The sequence below is a fragment of the Nicotiana sylvestris genome, chromosome 10 (genome assembly GCF_000393655.2).
Source record: "Nicotiana sylvestris chromosome 10, ASM39365v2, whole genome shotgun sequence".
NCBI classification, from domain to species: Eukaryota; Viridiplantae; Streptophyta; class Magnoliopsida; order Solanales; family Solanaceae; genus Nicotiana; species Nicotiana sylvestris.
Window position 1 is genome coordinate 162675314 of NC_091066.1, and position 13768 is coordinate 162689081.

Here is a 13768-nt window from a genome sequence, read left to right on the forward strand (position 1 = left end):
AAAATAAAAAAAATAAAAAATATGGGAAATGGTAAACTCCTTGCCCAAACCCTCTCTTGTCCATGAATACAACTATTCAGGCAAGATAAGATTCAATGCACATAATGAAGTGATTGGACAAAATTATGACAGAAACGAACTCAACATTAATGTGGAGAATTTTCAGAACAAGAAAATTCACGTGACCATATATCTTCTTTTACTAATATAACACATTCTTAGCATTGTCGCAAGAAAAAAACATAAACCAAAAGCCGTCAAAACCGTGAAACAAACAAATTGAGGAAAGAAAATACTCCTTCCTATCCAAAACAACCACTTGCTTACCTATAATCAGAAGTGGACCTATATACGGGTCATCGGACTCGTTAACCTCGGCAAAAGTTCTAAATATATATGTGTGTATACATTAAAAATAATTATATATTTTGTCTGGAATCTTTAAGATCAAAAGTCCAGATAGGACACTGGTTGAGCAGTCCGTTCATATAATCCCGCCACTTTCAAATCTTGGGTCTGTCTCTCCCTGCAATTCTCTTGTCTTAGTAACTTTTTCTCCTTTTTTTTTATTCGAGGGTTAAAATGATAAATTTTTTATTTGCCAAAGTAGTGGATTCATTATTTAGCCGAACCAATTTGGTCAAAACAAGTGTCTTTATAGAAAAAAAAAACATTTATTAATGTTGTACTTTAATTTTATTAAATAGGCCGGAACTTTAAACGACTCTTATTTCACCTAAGATATACAAAGCCAAAAGCAATGTCATATTTTTGTCTTACAGTTTTGTAGATCCAAATTTGTAAACTGAGAAGTGTAAGATTTGGGGTCTACAAATTTGTGAGAGAAAAATAAGCCTCACACAACTAATTAATATAAGTTATGCGCAAAGGCGAATTCAGTTCAATTAGCTACAGCTACGGGTTCCCGTGAATCCAGTAGCTTTTATCCCGAATATGTTTTTGTATTGAAAAATTTATTAAATTTATAAGAATATTTAGCTTGGAACTCAGTTCGTTCATCCAGTTAATATTATATATTAACTCAATTTTTATAGGAACCCATAAACCTAAAATCTTATATCCGCATCTGATTTTGCGCGGCACATAATAAAACTTCTCGACCATTGACATTGGCCAGCCTTCCTATTTCATTGTTGTCATTTGTAACAATGCAGATCCGTTGCAAAAATTAAATAAGAGAAAAATCATGATAGCAAGACTCGTAATATGCCATTTGAATGTAGTATGAAACGAGGAATTTTCTTTTTAGGACTAAACCACCTAGTTTAATCTTCCACCACTTCTATTGAATTCATTATATTTTTCAGTTTTTTATATGGGTTTTGTTGATTAATTATGCGAATTAGTGGCGGATTTGGCTTAACAATGCACATATACATATGCAGAAGCGGAGTTAGAATTTCAACTTTATGGATTATGAATTTTAGAATAACGACTCTAGATGCTAATAATTGGGTTCCAAATCTAATATTTGTATGTATGTATTTAATAAATCTTTTAACACAAATATACTGTTTGAACAAAAGTTACTGATTCTACTGAACCTACTCGAGCTTCTAGCTCCCTCCTATATATATGTCCACTATGTATTGGAAAAAATTGAGTTTACATATTAAAGTGATTGGAAGATGACGTGTCATGACACGTAGACTGGTCAAAGAGTTATGATTGACAAAGAAGCACGAGTTGCAACAAATACGAGCAAAGGCATAAGAGGAGGCACGAGCGGATACTCAAAAGATTCAACGCCCGTACCTATTTAAGTCCAAGAATCAAGGAGAATGAATCTGACAGTACAAGAGAGTACAAATACAGTATTTAATGAGCATTAAATACTAAAAACGTTAGAAAATCTGTATTAAAATACAATGATTATGTAATGTAGCATTTAATGTCTTTAATTGTCTATAATAGCCTTATTATGACAAAGGCAAAACACATATTTCCAAGATAGCTATAAAAGGGAAAGGATGGGTCAATTGTAAAGACACACAAAAAAAAGATTATCTGAATATATTGGTTTACTTTATCTTCTTCTAATTATCTTATTGCTAGCCAAATTACTTTCTCTTATACATTTTCTGACTATCAGTAACCCGAGTTCTTCTAAATTAAAGCTTTGACCGAAATTTCACTTTTTGGTTAAACACACTATGCATCTAGAAGAGAGATTATACCTGAATTAGTTACTAATTAATTTTGTTTTCGTACGTAGGGTAGGCTATCTGACATTTCTCATTAGACGTCTGCTTACAATGTTTGACTATAAATTCTAAGATAATACATAATTTTAATTTGTCAATCATTCATTAAGTTAGGTAGATGCATGTTTCAATCTCACAGCCAAGTTTGGCGACTATTTTTCAATCGTCTAACTCTTAGTTGACTTTCGAGATGTCTAGTCATTAGAGATGACAATATACAAGGGCGGGAGCTAGTAGTCCGACTACCGATTCGGGAGAATTCGCTCAAACAGTATATTATATTAAATTTTTATTAAATATATATAAATATTAAATTGAGAACCTAGCCATTAACACTTAATTCGTAATTCTAAATCAAAAACTCGTTAGGTTGAAATTCAGGCTCTGCCCTACAAATATTATAATGTGAAATTGCTGTTTAATATTCTTCCACTACTTTTTATTTGTCTGCATGCTCTTATATAAGAATATATAGTAGTGTATCTTCTTGACAATTTTCATAATTTTTTCCAAGCATGCATGTACAAGGATCTTGAATCTGAATTAAGATCAAACTTATATTATTGTGTTGAGATCAAACAACAATTAAATTTTAGTGTAAGAATATTAAACTAGCGTTTGGATATAGATTTGGGTAAAATTTGAAAAAAATGAGTTTTTGAAGATGTGATGAAAAATAATTTTTTGAAAGTTGAAAATGTGTTTGGATATGCATTTTACTTGATAAGAATTTGAAGTTTTGTGAATATAAAACTTCAAAACCTACTCTATAGTTGTTTTTGGGATTTGAAGATTTTATTTTCAAAATCCGCCTAAATATGGTTAAAATCTACAAACAAATAAATATTTGAAAAAAAATTAAGCTTCCAAGTTTTTTGGGCAAACGGGAGTGTTTGCAATGAATTTTCGACACACGAAAAATAACTGCAATCAAAAGAATAAAGTAATTTTATTAATAAAGAATGTCGCGCTCCTAGCAAACTTTTCTACTTTCAATTACAATGTCAAATTTACGTCACATTTCAATGGGGTAGCTTAATATGGGGCTTTTTACATGTAGAAATAATGAATAATTACTAATAGGTTTTAAGTTTCATGCAATAACCATACTGCAAAAATAATTTTTCCATAATCAGTGTAATATAATTAACTACAACGGGTCATTTTCTAAAGGTATCAACAACAACTGATTTATTACGGGACAACTCTTGATGTTCGTATCGATCTATGTTATGTTCCTCTGCATCTAACATTAGGCGTACCTCATACGATAATTGTCCCAACTCTATCACTATATTGAGATAGTTGTGAAGGATTACATGTTATTGTATATCAACTTATTAAATGGTATAAAAATTTATACAAGACGTACATAACATTTAAGGTTAATTAATAGTATCATGTTTGACTGTTTGACTAGATGTCTCATGTATGGAATTAGATGCAATGTACATGATTTAATTAATCGAATGCCAAACTTATACTATACTCCCTACTACTAGAGTAGGTATGAAACCATGTTTATTTTTGCTAATATTAAGCCAAAAGTCACGTCTCACTATGACAGTTTTACAACCACAAAACCATGACATCTCTTAATAGTTGATGACTAGTCGAAACTTCTAGTTATTGATAACATGCGGTGAAACCATCATCTTTGGAGGAAGCGGATTCAGAATTTGAACATTATTGTATCGAAATTGAAATTTTACAAAAACACAATTAATTTAATTACTAAATTCAAAATTTTATATTCGTACAATATTTAATCCAAAGTTATTGAATTTGAACAAACATATAAATTATGCACTATATCCGCCTATACTCTTTGAGTACGTTAATTATATAGTAGGTTACAACCTCACAAGTTGAAGTGTTGAACTATATTCTTTCTTCATAAATTCTAATGTTTCCCCCACGAAAGAATTAGTTCAAGGTCAAATTGGAGAATTTTTAAATACATGTTAGAGCCATACACAACTTGACATTAATTTCTTAAACATCACTAGGAAAATTGATCAAAAGTTGCCCTTGGAGTAAGAGCCTATTAGTATTTATTGTATTTTTAATGAATAAATTAAGGTTAATATGGTCAATTTTATTGTTAATTAATGCTAAAAGATGGATTCCTTAATATGTGAGAAAACAACTAAAAATTTAATTAAAGTAGACCGGAGGGAGTACTTATTTCCAATTCATTTTTCAATATATAATAAAATAGGGATTATATAATAAACTTTCCATATTATTTATTATTTTTTAAAGAATGTGTCACGTCAATAGTGGACAAGTAAACTTGGACAGAAGAAATAATACTAGTTTTCTTCCACAAAAATGTTTGATAAATGGCACTATAATTTTTTTTTGTTTATGAAAAACATAATTAAATATTCGTTGTGAGTAAATTTTTATAGATCAAAAGAACGTAATGGTAACAAAGAGGCATGTCCTCAATTAATGCATCGTCAAATTGCACCACTTTTTTGAATAACTGCCGCCATATCATGACACAAAGAAGGATAAAACTTAATGAAATTAAATATATGAGAATGATAGAGCAACTAGATCTCTCAAAATCCAAAGCTATCTATCCTAGAGGTCGTTTTCTAGAGTGTGTTAGAGAAAATAATGTATGCATTAGCTTTGTATATTAGTAATGTTTTGTTTGGTACACTTTTCAACCTATGTATAACTAATACAAGTATTAGTTATACACTCTATTTGGTATTATCCTATGTATAGCTAATGCATAGAAAACCATGGCATTAGCTATACAAAGGCTATTAATGCATGCATTAGCATGGTTAAAGACAAAATTATTCTTAAAGTCTCTTATGTTAAAGAATATGGAAGGCATTTTTGTAAACAATTAAATTTCTTAAAAATTATGCAATGCATTTTAATTTTTAATACACGACACCAAATAATGCATAAGAAATAATCTTTGTATAACTAATGCTTGCATTACTAACCCTGCATTACTAATGCACCTTATTTAACATTATTCTTATACGCTCTGACAAACGACCCCTACAGTAAACTATAATGACAATGTAGTGCCTAACAGTGAAATGGGCACAGGCGTACTGTTTTGAAGTACAAGTTACACACTATATATGAATAGCGTGTGGGTCTTGTTCTATTTCTCATTTCTCATTATATTCAAAATTCTATCATATTTATGTGGATTTTATTCTACTTGTCCTTACATGGACTAATAGTTTTGAGCCCCCCTCCCCCCCCCCCCTCTCCAGTTGAAGAAGTTGAACCATTAATTGGACCTGGATTTGGAAATTAAGGGGGAATAAAAAATAGTCAGATTTACAAGTTGTAATTGAAAAATAATTACAGTTTCAAAAATAATCGAAATTTAACCATTTTCTATGTAAAGATAAAATCTAAACAAAACACCCTTAAAATTCGGAAAAATTCTAGCATAATATGCTGGAGTTCGAATTTTTTACATATGAGATTCCAGCATAATGTGTTGGAGTTCCAACATAATATGCTGGAAATTTATACGCATGCTATTTTTCGATGACTTTGCAAACAATGGTTGTTTTTTCAATTACCTGTCTGAAAACTGACTAGGGCGCTATTTTCACGGAAATTAACAATATATTTGACTCATTCGTTTGAATAGTAGTCGGGTGTCGATCATGGATCCTATGGTTTTGGGCCGTGACACTTCTACTTGGGATCGCTCCCTAGTCCCTGTTTGATGCAAAAGATATTTGAACATTTTTGAATAAATTAATTAAAGAAGATGAAATGGTAAATCTTAGTTAAACATAATAAATTCCAGATCAATAAACTAATTAGAAAAATAATACATAAGATGAAAATAGAGGTAACCAATCTTATTGAGACTCTCCATTGTGACTCCCATTAATCAATGGGGGAGGTTGTTTTACATGTTTTTCTGGAGATTGCTTTATTCTTCTTTTCATTATGGAGATTACAGAAGAGAGAACTAAGGAGAGAGGAAGAAGTCAAGAACTGTCCCCTCAACCGAAGGTTTTTCCCCTACTATATATAGTCATGGGACCTTTGCTATTTACTTGGCCTGACGCTCTCTCACATTGTGTCTGCCTTGATCGTCCTCTAAACATTGTTTCTTCTGACTCGACGGGTATCGAGAGTGCAGGATGTGGAATAGACCATGTCGTCTTTTGCTGCCTTGCCGCTTGGACGGGATGTTAGTCAGCTTGACCGCAGCGGTTAGATTTTGACCAATACAGTTAGTCTCTCCGTCTGTTGGGGTCGTCCCCTGTCAGGCCAGGCATATGGATCATGATAGCTACGAATTCGAGAGAAATCTGACTACTAGTCCCTTGGTTATGCTCCTTAGGTTTCGAGTGAGATGACGACGCTCTTTCGATATCCTTGGACTGTTGTGGCTGTTTCGGAACTGAAACGTCGTTTGGTATTGAAACGTTATTTCGTGGTTGCCGCTATTATGACACACGTTCCTGGGGAACAGAAACGTTTCGTGCCCTATCAGATTCAACTGGCGACTCTTGGGTTTCGTGCTTGGGGGATTTATGTCTCTTATAAAAAGAAGGAACTTATCATTCGATTAACACACTTCTTTTGCCCTTCACTTGAAAGAATTTTGCGAATATACTTTCTCTCTGATACTCTGAATTTTCATTCTCCCCCAGTTGACTGAAAACTTTCATCCTTCCTTTCCATTGTCTTTTTGCTACACCATCTTGACACAATGGCTGGTGAGTTTTCTCGCGCTGACCTCCCTGTCACAGTTCCGGCGTCGAAAAATGTTGCTCCGGCCACTGGAGGAGTAGAGGTGGTGGAAGATGAGGAGGTCCCGTCGGTGGCTGAGATGTTGCCTCGTCCTGGGAAAGAATGAACTGACTTCTGCAGTCGCGCCGGGGAGGAGCCGGAACCTGTCTCCTCTGTTATAAAAGAGGAAGAAATTGCAGAGTTGAAAGTGTCACGACCCGGATTTTCCACCCTCGAGAGTCGTGATGGCTCCTACTAGTGAAAGCTAGGCAAGCTAAATTATTCTAATTTCTTAACCTTTTTCATTCTTTAAGTCCTTATAATTTCAAAACAACATATCAAAATGGCGAAAATAGCAATATCAATAACAAAACGGAAGACGAAATCTGATAATTTAACTTAATACAAACTGCGGAAGTCTAAATACAACTCTACCCAGAATTTGGTGTCACAATTTCATAGAATGTCTAAGAATACTACAAATAAGGTATGAATAGAAATACATGAATGTGTCTCTGAATAAGTAAATACAGAAAAGAAATGATAGTAGGAGACTCCAAGGCCAGTGGACGCCTGCAGGACTACCTCGGGCCGCCTGTTGGACTGAAGGCAGCAACCTCACTGCGGTCCAAACGCTCCGGTACCAGTATTTGCACATAGTCTATAGTGTAGTATCAGCACAACCGACCTCATATACTGGTAAATGCCTAGTCTAACCTCGGCGAGGTAGTGACGAGGCTAGGACCAGACTACCAAATAAACCTGTGTGGTTAAATCATATACAACAAAAAAATAAAAGCAGATAATTACAGTTAAAGATGGAAGGGAGGAAAACATGTTGCGGGTAATAACTGATAACAACAGAATATCAAGAGGAATATAAAGAAACCAAAATCCAATTACTAACAAGGATAAAGAAAACAAATATGGAATTCACTTTCACTTCATATCTTGTTGCATGTGTGCAACTCGATCCCATTTCATATAACTCGTTGCAGGTGTGCAATCCGATCCCATTTCATATATCTCGTTGCATGTGTGCAACCCGCTCCCACTTCATATATCTTGTTGCAGGCGTGCAACCCGATCCCATTTCATATATCCTGTTGCAGGCGTGCAACTCGCTCCAATTTCATATATCTTGTTGCAGGCGTGCAACCTGATCCCATTTCATATATCTCGTTGCACGCGTGCAACCCGCTCCCATTTCATATATCTTGTTGCAGGCGTGCAACCCGCTCCCATTTTATATATCTTGTTGCATGCGTGCAACCCGATCCCATTTCATATATCTCATTACAGGCGTGCAACCTGCTCCATTTCATATATCCTATTGCAGGCGTGCATCCCGCTTCCATTTTAATTCAACATCAGTCATAAAAGAATCCCGGCAAGGGAACAAGAGTATAACAACAACATCCTGGCAAGGGAGACAATATCATAAACAAATGCTAAATGAATCAATTTTAATACATGAAAATAGGTTTATGAAGATTTCCCCAAAAAGTCAAAAATCGATCCCGGGCCCACATGGTTAAAACCCGAGATTCAAACCAAAACTCGATTACCCATTCACCCACGAACCCAATTATATAATTTGTTTTGAAATCAGACCTCAAATTGAGGTCTAGATCCTCAAAATTTGAAAAACCTAGGTTTTACCCAAAACACCCAATTTTTCCCAATGAAAACCCTTGATTTTGAGTTGAAATCATGTGAAAAGATGTTGAAGATTGAAGAAAACGAGTTAGAAATGACTTGGAGAAGAACTTTTCTTTGGAAAATCGCCCAAGAGAGTTTATGTTTTGAAAGAGTTTGAAAAAAGAAAGATTTTTGGCTAAGTTATGAATTTGCAGGTCGCAGATGTTGCAATTGCGACTAGGGTTCACAATTGTGAACCCCTTCAGGACCTGCTATCTTCGCAATTGCAAATAATATGTCGCAACTATGACACAGGGAAAATTCATTAAGGTTCGCATTTGCGAAGAAACAGTTGCATTTGCGACTCTGTCCCCTTTCGCATTTGCGACCAAGTGGTCGCATTTGCGATCAAGGCCTGCCCAGGCCATCTTCGCATTTGCGAGCTCGCATTTTCGAGCCAATTTGCGAAGCCTGCAGACCTGCAACACAACAATAATTTCCTAGGTCCTAATTTCACTCTATGGCCTATCCAAAACTCATCCGAGCCCTTGGGACTCCAAACCAAACATGCACGCAAGTCCAAAAACATGATACAAACTTGCTTATGTGATCAAATCATCAAAATAACATCAATAGCTATGAATTTAGCATCAAAATCAAAGAAAATCTCATGAACTTTCAAAGTTTGAAATTTTACAACTAAGGTTCCGAATCACGTCATTTCAAGTCCGTTTCTTACCAAATTTTACATGAACAACTTAAATCTCATATAAGACTTGTACCGGGCTCCGGAATCAGAATACGGGCCCGATACCATCAAATTCAAACATATTTCATTTCCAAAAACACATATATATTCCAGAAAATAATTTTCTTTAAAAATTCATTTCTCGGGCTTGGGACCTCGGAATTCGATTCTGGGCATACGCCCAAGTCCCTTATTTTCCTATGGACCCTCCGGGACCGTCAAATCATGGGTCCAGGTCTGTTTACCCAAGATGTTGACCGAAATCAACCTAAATTTATTTTAAATGCAAAATTCATCATTTTTTTTACAGATTTTCACATAATGGCTTTCCGGATACATGCCCGGACTGTACATGCAAATTGAGGTGAGACAAAAAGGAGTTTTTAAGGTCTCGTAACACATAATTCATTTCTAATACAAGTGAGATGGCCTTTTGGGTCATCACAGAAAGCTAGGTGGGGAATTCCCCATTACGTTGACATGCGGTCGACGGTAGGGGACGACATAGTCCATTTTGACCACCCCGGGTACTGTGTTCTATGCCTACCCCTTTTTATCGAATACACACTTCCTCTCCCTCTCCTGGTGGTAGATTTCTGCCGTTTTTACGAGGTATTCCCTGCTCAACTTTCTCCATACCTGTATAAACTATTCCTTATGTTGCTCAAGTTTGCAGAGCTCGCCGGTCGTGAGATCACTTTGGATAACATGCTCAATATCTTTTCCCCTCAACGCATTCACGACACGATGATTCACATGCGACCTCGGGAGTCGAAGAGTCTAGTGGTGAAGATGGACGACAGGTCTAACCGTCGTTTCTATGAGAATTATTTTGATGTGCGGACCGAGTACCTTGTAGCGGATCCAACGGGGTTCGCTGAGAAGTGAAAATTTGTGCGTAAGTCTCTTATTTTTTCTTTTTTTAGTCGGAGAGATGCCCGACTGCTTTCTGTTACAGTATTAATCCCTGTTATGTCTTTGCAGCTGCGAAATTGCCTCCTCTGCCTGTCGAAGGTATCCGCGCGTGGGTGAGTGCCATCCTTCTCCATACAGCGGGGGTTCGCACATGGTCAGCCTTTTATGAAAGATTTGGACGTAGGCCCCTTACAGGTGAGATGTCGTTTCTTTTTGCTATTTTTCCTCTCTTTTTTCTTAGTTGCTTATATGTTGTTTGTCGATGTCAGGGAGAGTACAAAAAGCGGGGGCTTCTACATTAGCTTTTCATCAGTCGACATCGTCTACTCGACCTACCGTAGCACCTATCGCTCGGTCCTCGTCGAGGGCTGCTTCAGTTGAGTCTACGGCTGTGGTTACTCCTGCGGAGGCCACTTCTCAGACTGAGGTTCCAACTTGTGTCGCTCGTCTGATGGGTGAATCTCCTCGTGCTGAGGAAGAAGAAGGGTCGTCCAAGAGGCGGCGAGTGGAGTTTGAAGCAACCCCTCTAACTGTAATACACATGGATGACTCTCCCTTGACAGGATCTAGAGCGGGGGTTGATACCACTCCTCCCATAAAGATGGAGCCAGTCGTTGTATCTGCCCCATCGATGGAGATTCCTGCCATTGTCGTTGATCAGCAACCTATCGTGATGGGGGGCCAGATTTTTGAGGCTGTCGTTATGATTTCAGATGTACCCTCATCTTCTGTGCCTGGTCGTGCTTCCTCCTCAGCTACTGAAAGAGGAAAGGGCATTGTGGTTGACGACTATGAATTTTAGTCAGACCTCGATCTTGATAATGTTAGGATGTTTGAGGAGGGTATCACCCACTCGGTGGTTCATGTGGGAGGCCCAGCCCGTATTCTTGAGATCTCTTCAGATGTTAATCTCCTGGGGGACACGGAGGATCTGGTGTCGTAGTTCAACATTTGGTGCTCCCCTGCCGAGAACAAGGCTCTCCGGAATGTTCCTGATAGCGACTTGATGAATGAAGTGGTCGTTATGGGCCTGAGGGTACATTTCACCTTTTTTTCATGTTTCTTTCATTTTTCAGGATGATACGATCTTAACTTGTATTTTCGTTTTCCAAACGTACATGTTGGAAATTGAGAGAGCTCGTAGGGATGATATTCGGACTAAGATTTTCTTGAAGGCATTGGAGAAATATCGGCGCTATCGCAATAAATGCCATGAGATGAACGAGCAACTGAGGGAGAGTCCCGGTGTTCGATCCATTGGCGAAGAGTTGGAGAAGAGAGACCAGCAGTTTATGGAGTTCATTCGTAGAAATAGTATGCTCGAAGAGCAACTTCGCGCGAAGGACGAGGAACTTGAATTAAGAAAGGGGGTAGCTGCAGAGTGTGACTATCTGCAGGGGAGACTGAGGTCAATGCAAGCCGAAATGGATCAGAATCTTATCAAGGTCGAGGCGGTGAGTGCGGAGTGGATAGGAAAATTGGCCGAGTTGGAGAGAAAGGTTATCGGGTTGGAGAGCATCGAGAGTGCCTGGTCCTCAACTACGGTAAGGGCAGCGACCCTGGATAATATTATGCGCACCCTCCAATCCGAGCAGGAATCGGAAAGGGGGATGGCCACTCTGAGGAAGGCGAGGCTTGATGAACACATTGGTGAGATCGATCGAGAATCGTCGATCTTGGGGGATCGATTCACCGCTTTGGAGGCTGAAAAGGAGCAACTGTTGGCTCAAATCGAGTCTTCCTCTACTGCCATCCCCCGCCACTTGCACGAGCTTTGGTTTCATGCTGAAACCCAGCGGGATATATACAAGAGTTTGTGGGAGGCGGGCAATGTTACTAAGGCCACATATGAAGGAGCACGGGCTAAGGCATGAGAGGCTCGTGTCAATTGTGGATATGACTCAGCGACGCCGGAAGCTGGTGAGGGCACGGATGTCGAGGGAGAATTTCTTGGAGATGGTGGCGATGATGACACCGAGTGAAAAGATAGATGTCTTTGTCTGTTTTCTCTTTTTTATTTTTATTTCTCTCTTCTTTTTTTAGACTATTGATTCAAGTCGTATGTGATTTGCGACTATTTACGTAGTGACTTTGTATAAAGAAGATTTTTCCATTGTTATTCGCCTTGTATTTTTTCTTTGTTTTTGCTTTTCATGACTTTGGTGCGAGGTAGATTCCTGTATGGCGAGTCCTGGTTCTTATTTCACTTTATATTTTCTGACAGCTTTTGGCCTGAGGAATATTTCGAATTTTCTCTTTGGCGATGGCTCGTGGCCTTGAGAGTGTGATTTCAAACTTTTGTCGACATGTCAACCCATCATTGTCCGATCGAGGTCGGACTCTTCTTACGAAGGCCCTTGGCCTTAAAGGGTGTTATTTTGAACTTATCAATCTGTTAACCCATCGTCGTTCGATCAAGGTCAAACTTTTCTTTTTGGCGAAGGCCCTTGGCCTTAAAGGGTGTTATTTCGAACTTGTTGAAATGTTAACTCGTCGTCGTTCGATCAAGGTCGAACTCTTCTTTTTGGCAAAGGCCCTTGGTCTTAAAAGGTGATATTTCGAACTTGTCGAAGTGTTAACCCGTCGTCGTTCGATCAAGGTCGAACTTTTCTTTTTGGCAAAGGCCTTTGTCCTTAAAGGGTGTTATTTCGAACCTGTTGAAATGTTAACCCGTCGTTGTTCGATCAAGGTCAAAATTTTCTTTTTGGCAAAGGCTCTTGGCCTTAAAGGGTGTTATTTTGAACCTGTAGAAATGTTGACCCATCGTCGTTCGATCAAGGTCGAACTCTTCTTTTTGGCGAAGGTCTTTGGCCTTAAAGGGTGTTATTTTGAACTTGTCGAAATGTTAACCCGTCTTCGTTCGATCAAGGTCGAACTCTTCTTTTTGGCAAAGGCCCTTGGCCTTAAAGAGTGTTATTTTGAACCTATTGAAATGTTGACCCGTCGTCGTTCAATCAAGGTCGAACTCTTCTTTTTTGGCGAAGTCCCTTTGCCTTAAAGGGTGTTATTTCGTACTTGTCGAAATGTTAACCCGTCGTCGTCCGATCAAGGTCGAACTTTTCTTTTTGGCGAAGGCCCTTGGTCTTAAAGGGTGTTATTTCGAACCTGCCAAAATATTAACCCGTCATCGTTCGATCAAGGTCGAACTTTTCTTTTTGGCGAAGTCCCTTGACCTTAAAGGGTGTTATTTCGAACCTATCGAAATGTTGACCCTTCGTCGTTCGATCAAGGTCGAACTCTTATTTTTTGGCGAAGGCCCTTAGCCTTAAAGGGTGTTATTTTGAACTTGTCGAAATGTTAACCCGTCGTCGTTCGATCAAGGTCGAACTCTTCTTTTGGCGAAGGCCCTTGGCCTTAAAGGGTGTTATTTCGAACTTGTCGAAATGTTAACTCGTCGTCGTTCGATCAAGGTCAAACTCTTCTTTTTGCGAAGACCTTTGGCCTTAAAGGGTGTTATTTTGAACTCTTGTCGAAATGTTAACCCGTCGTCGTTCAG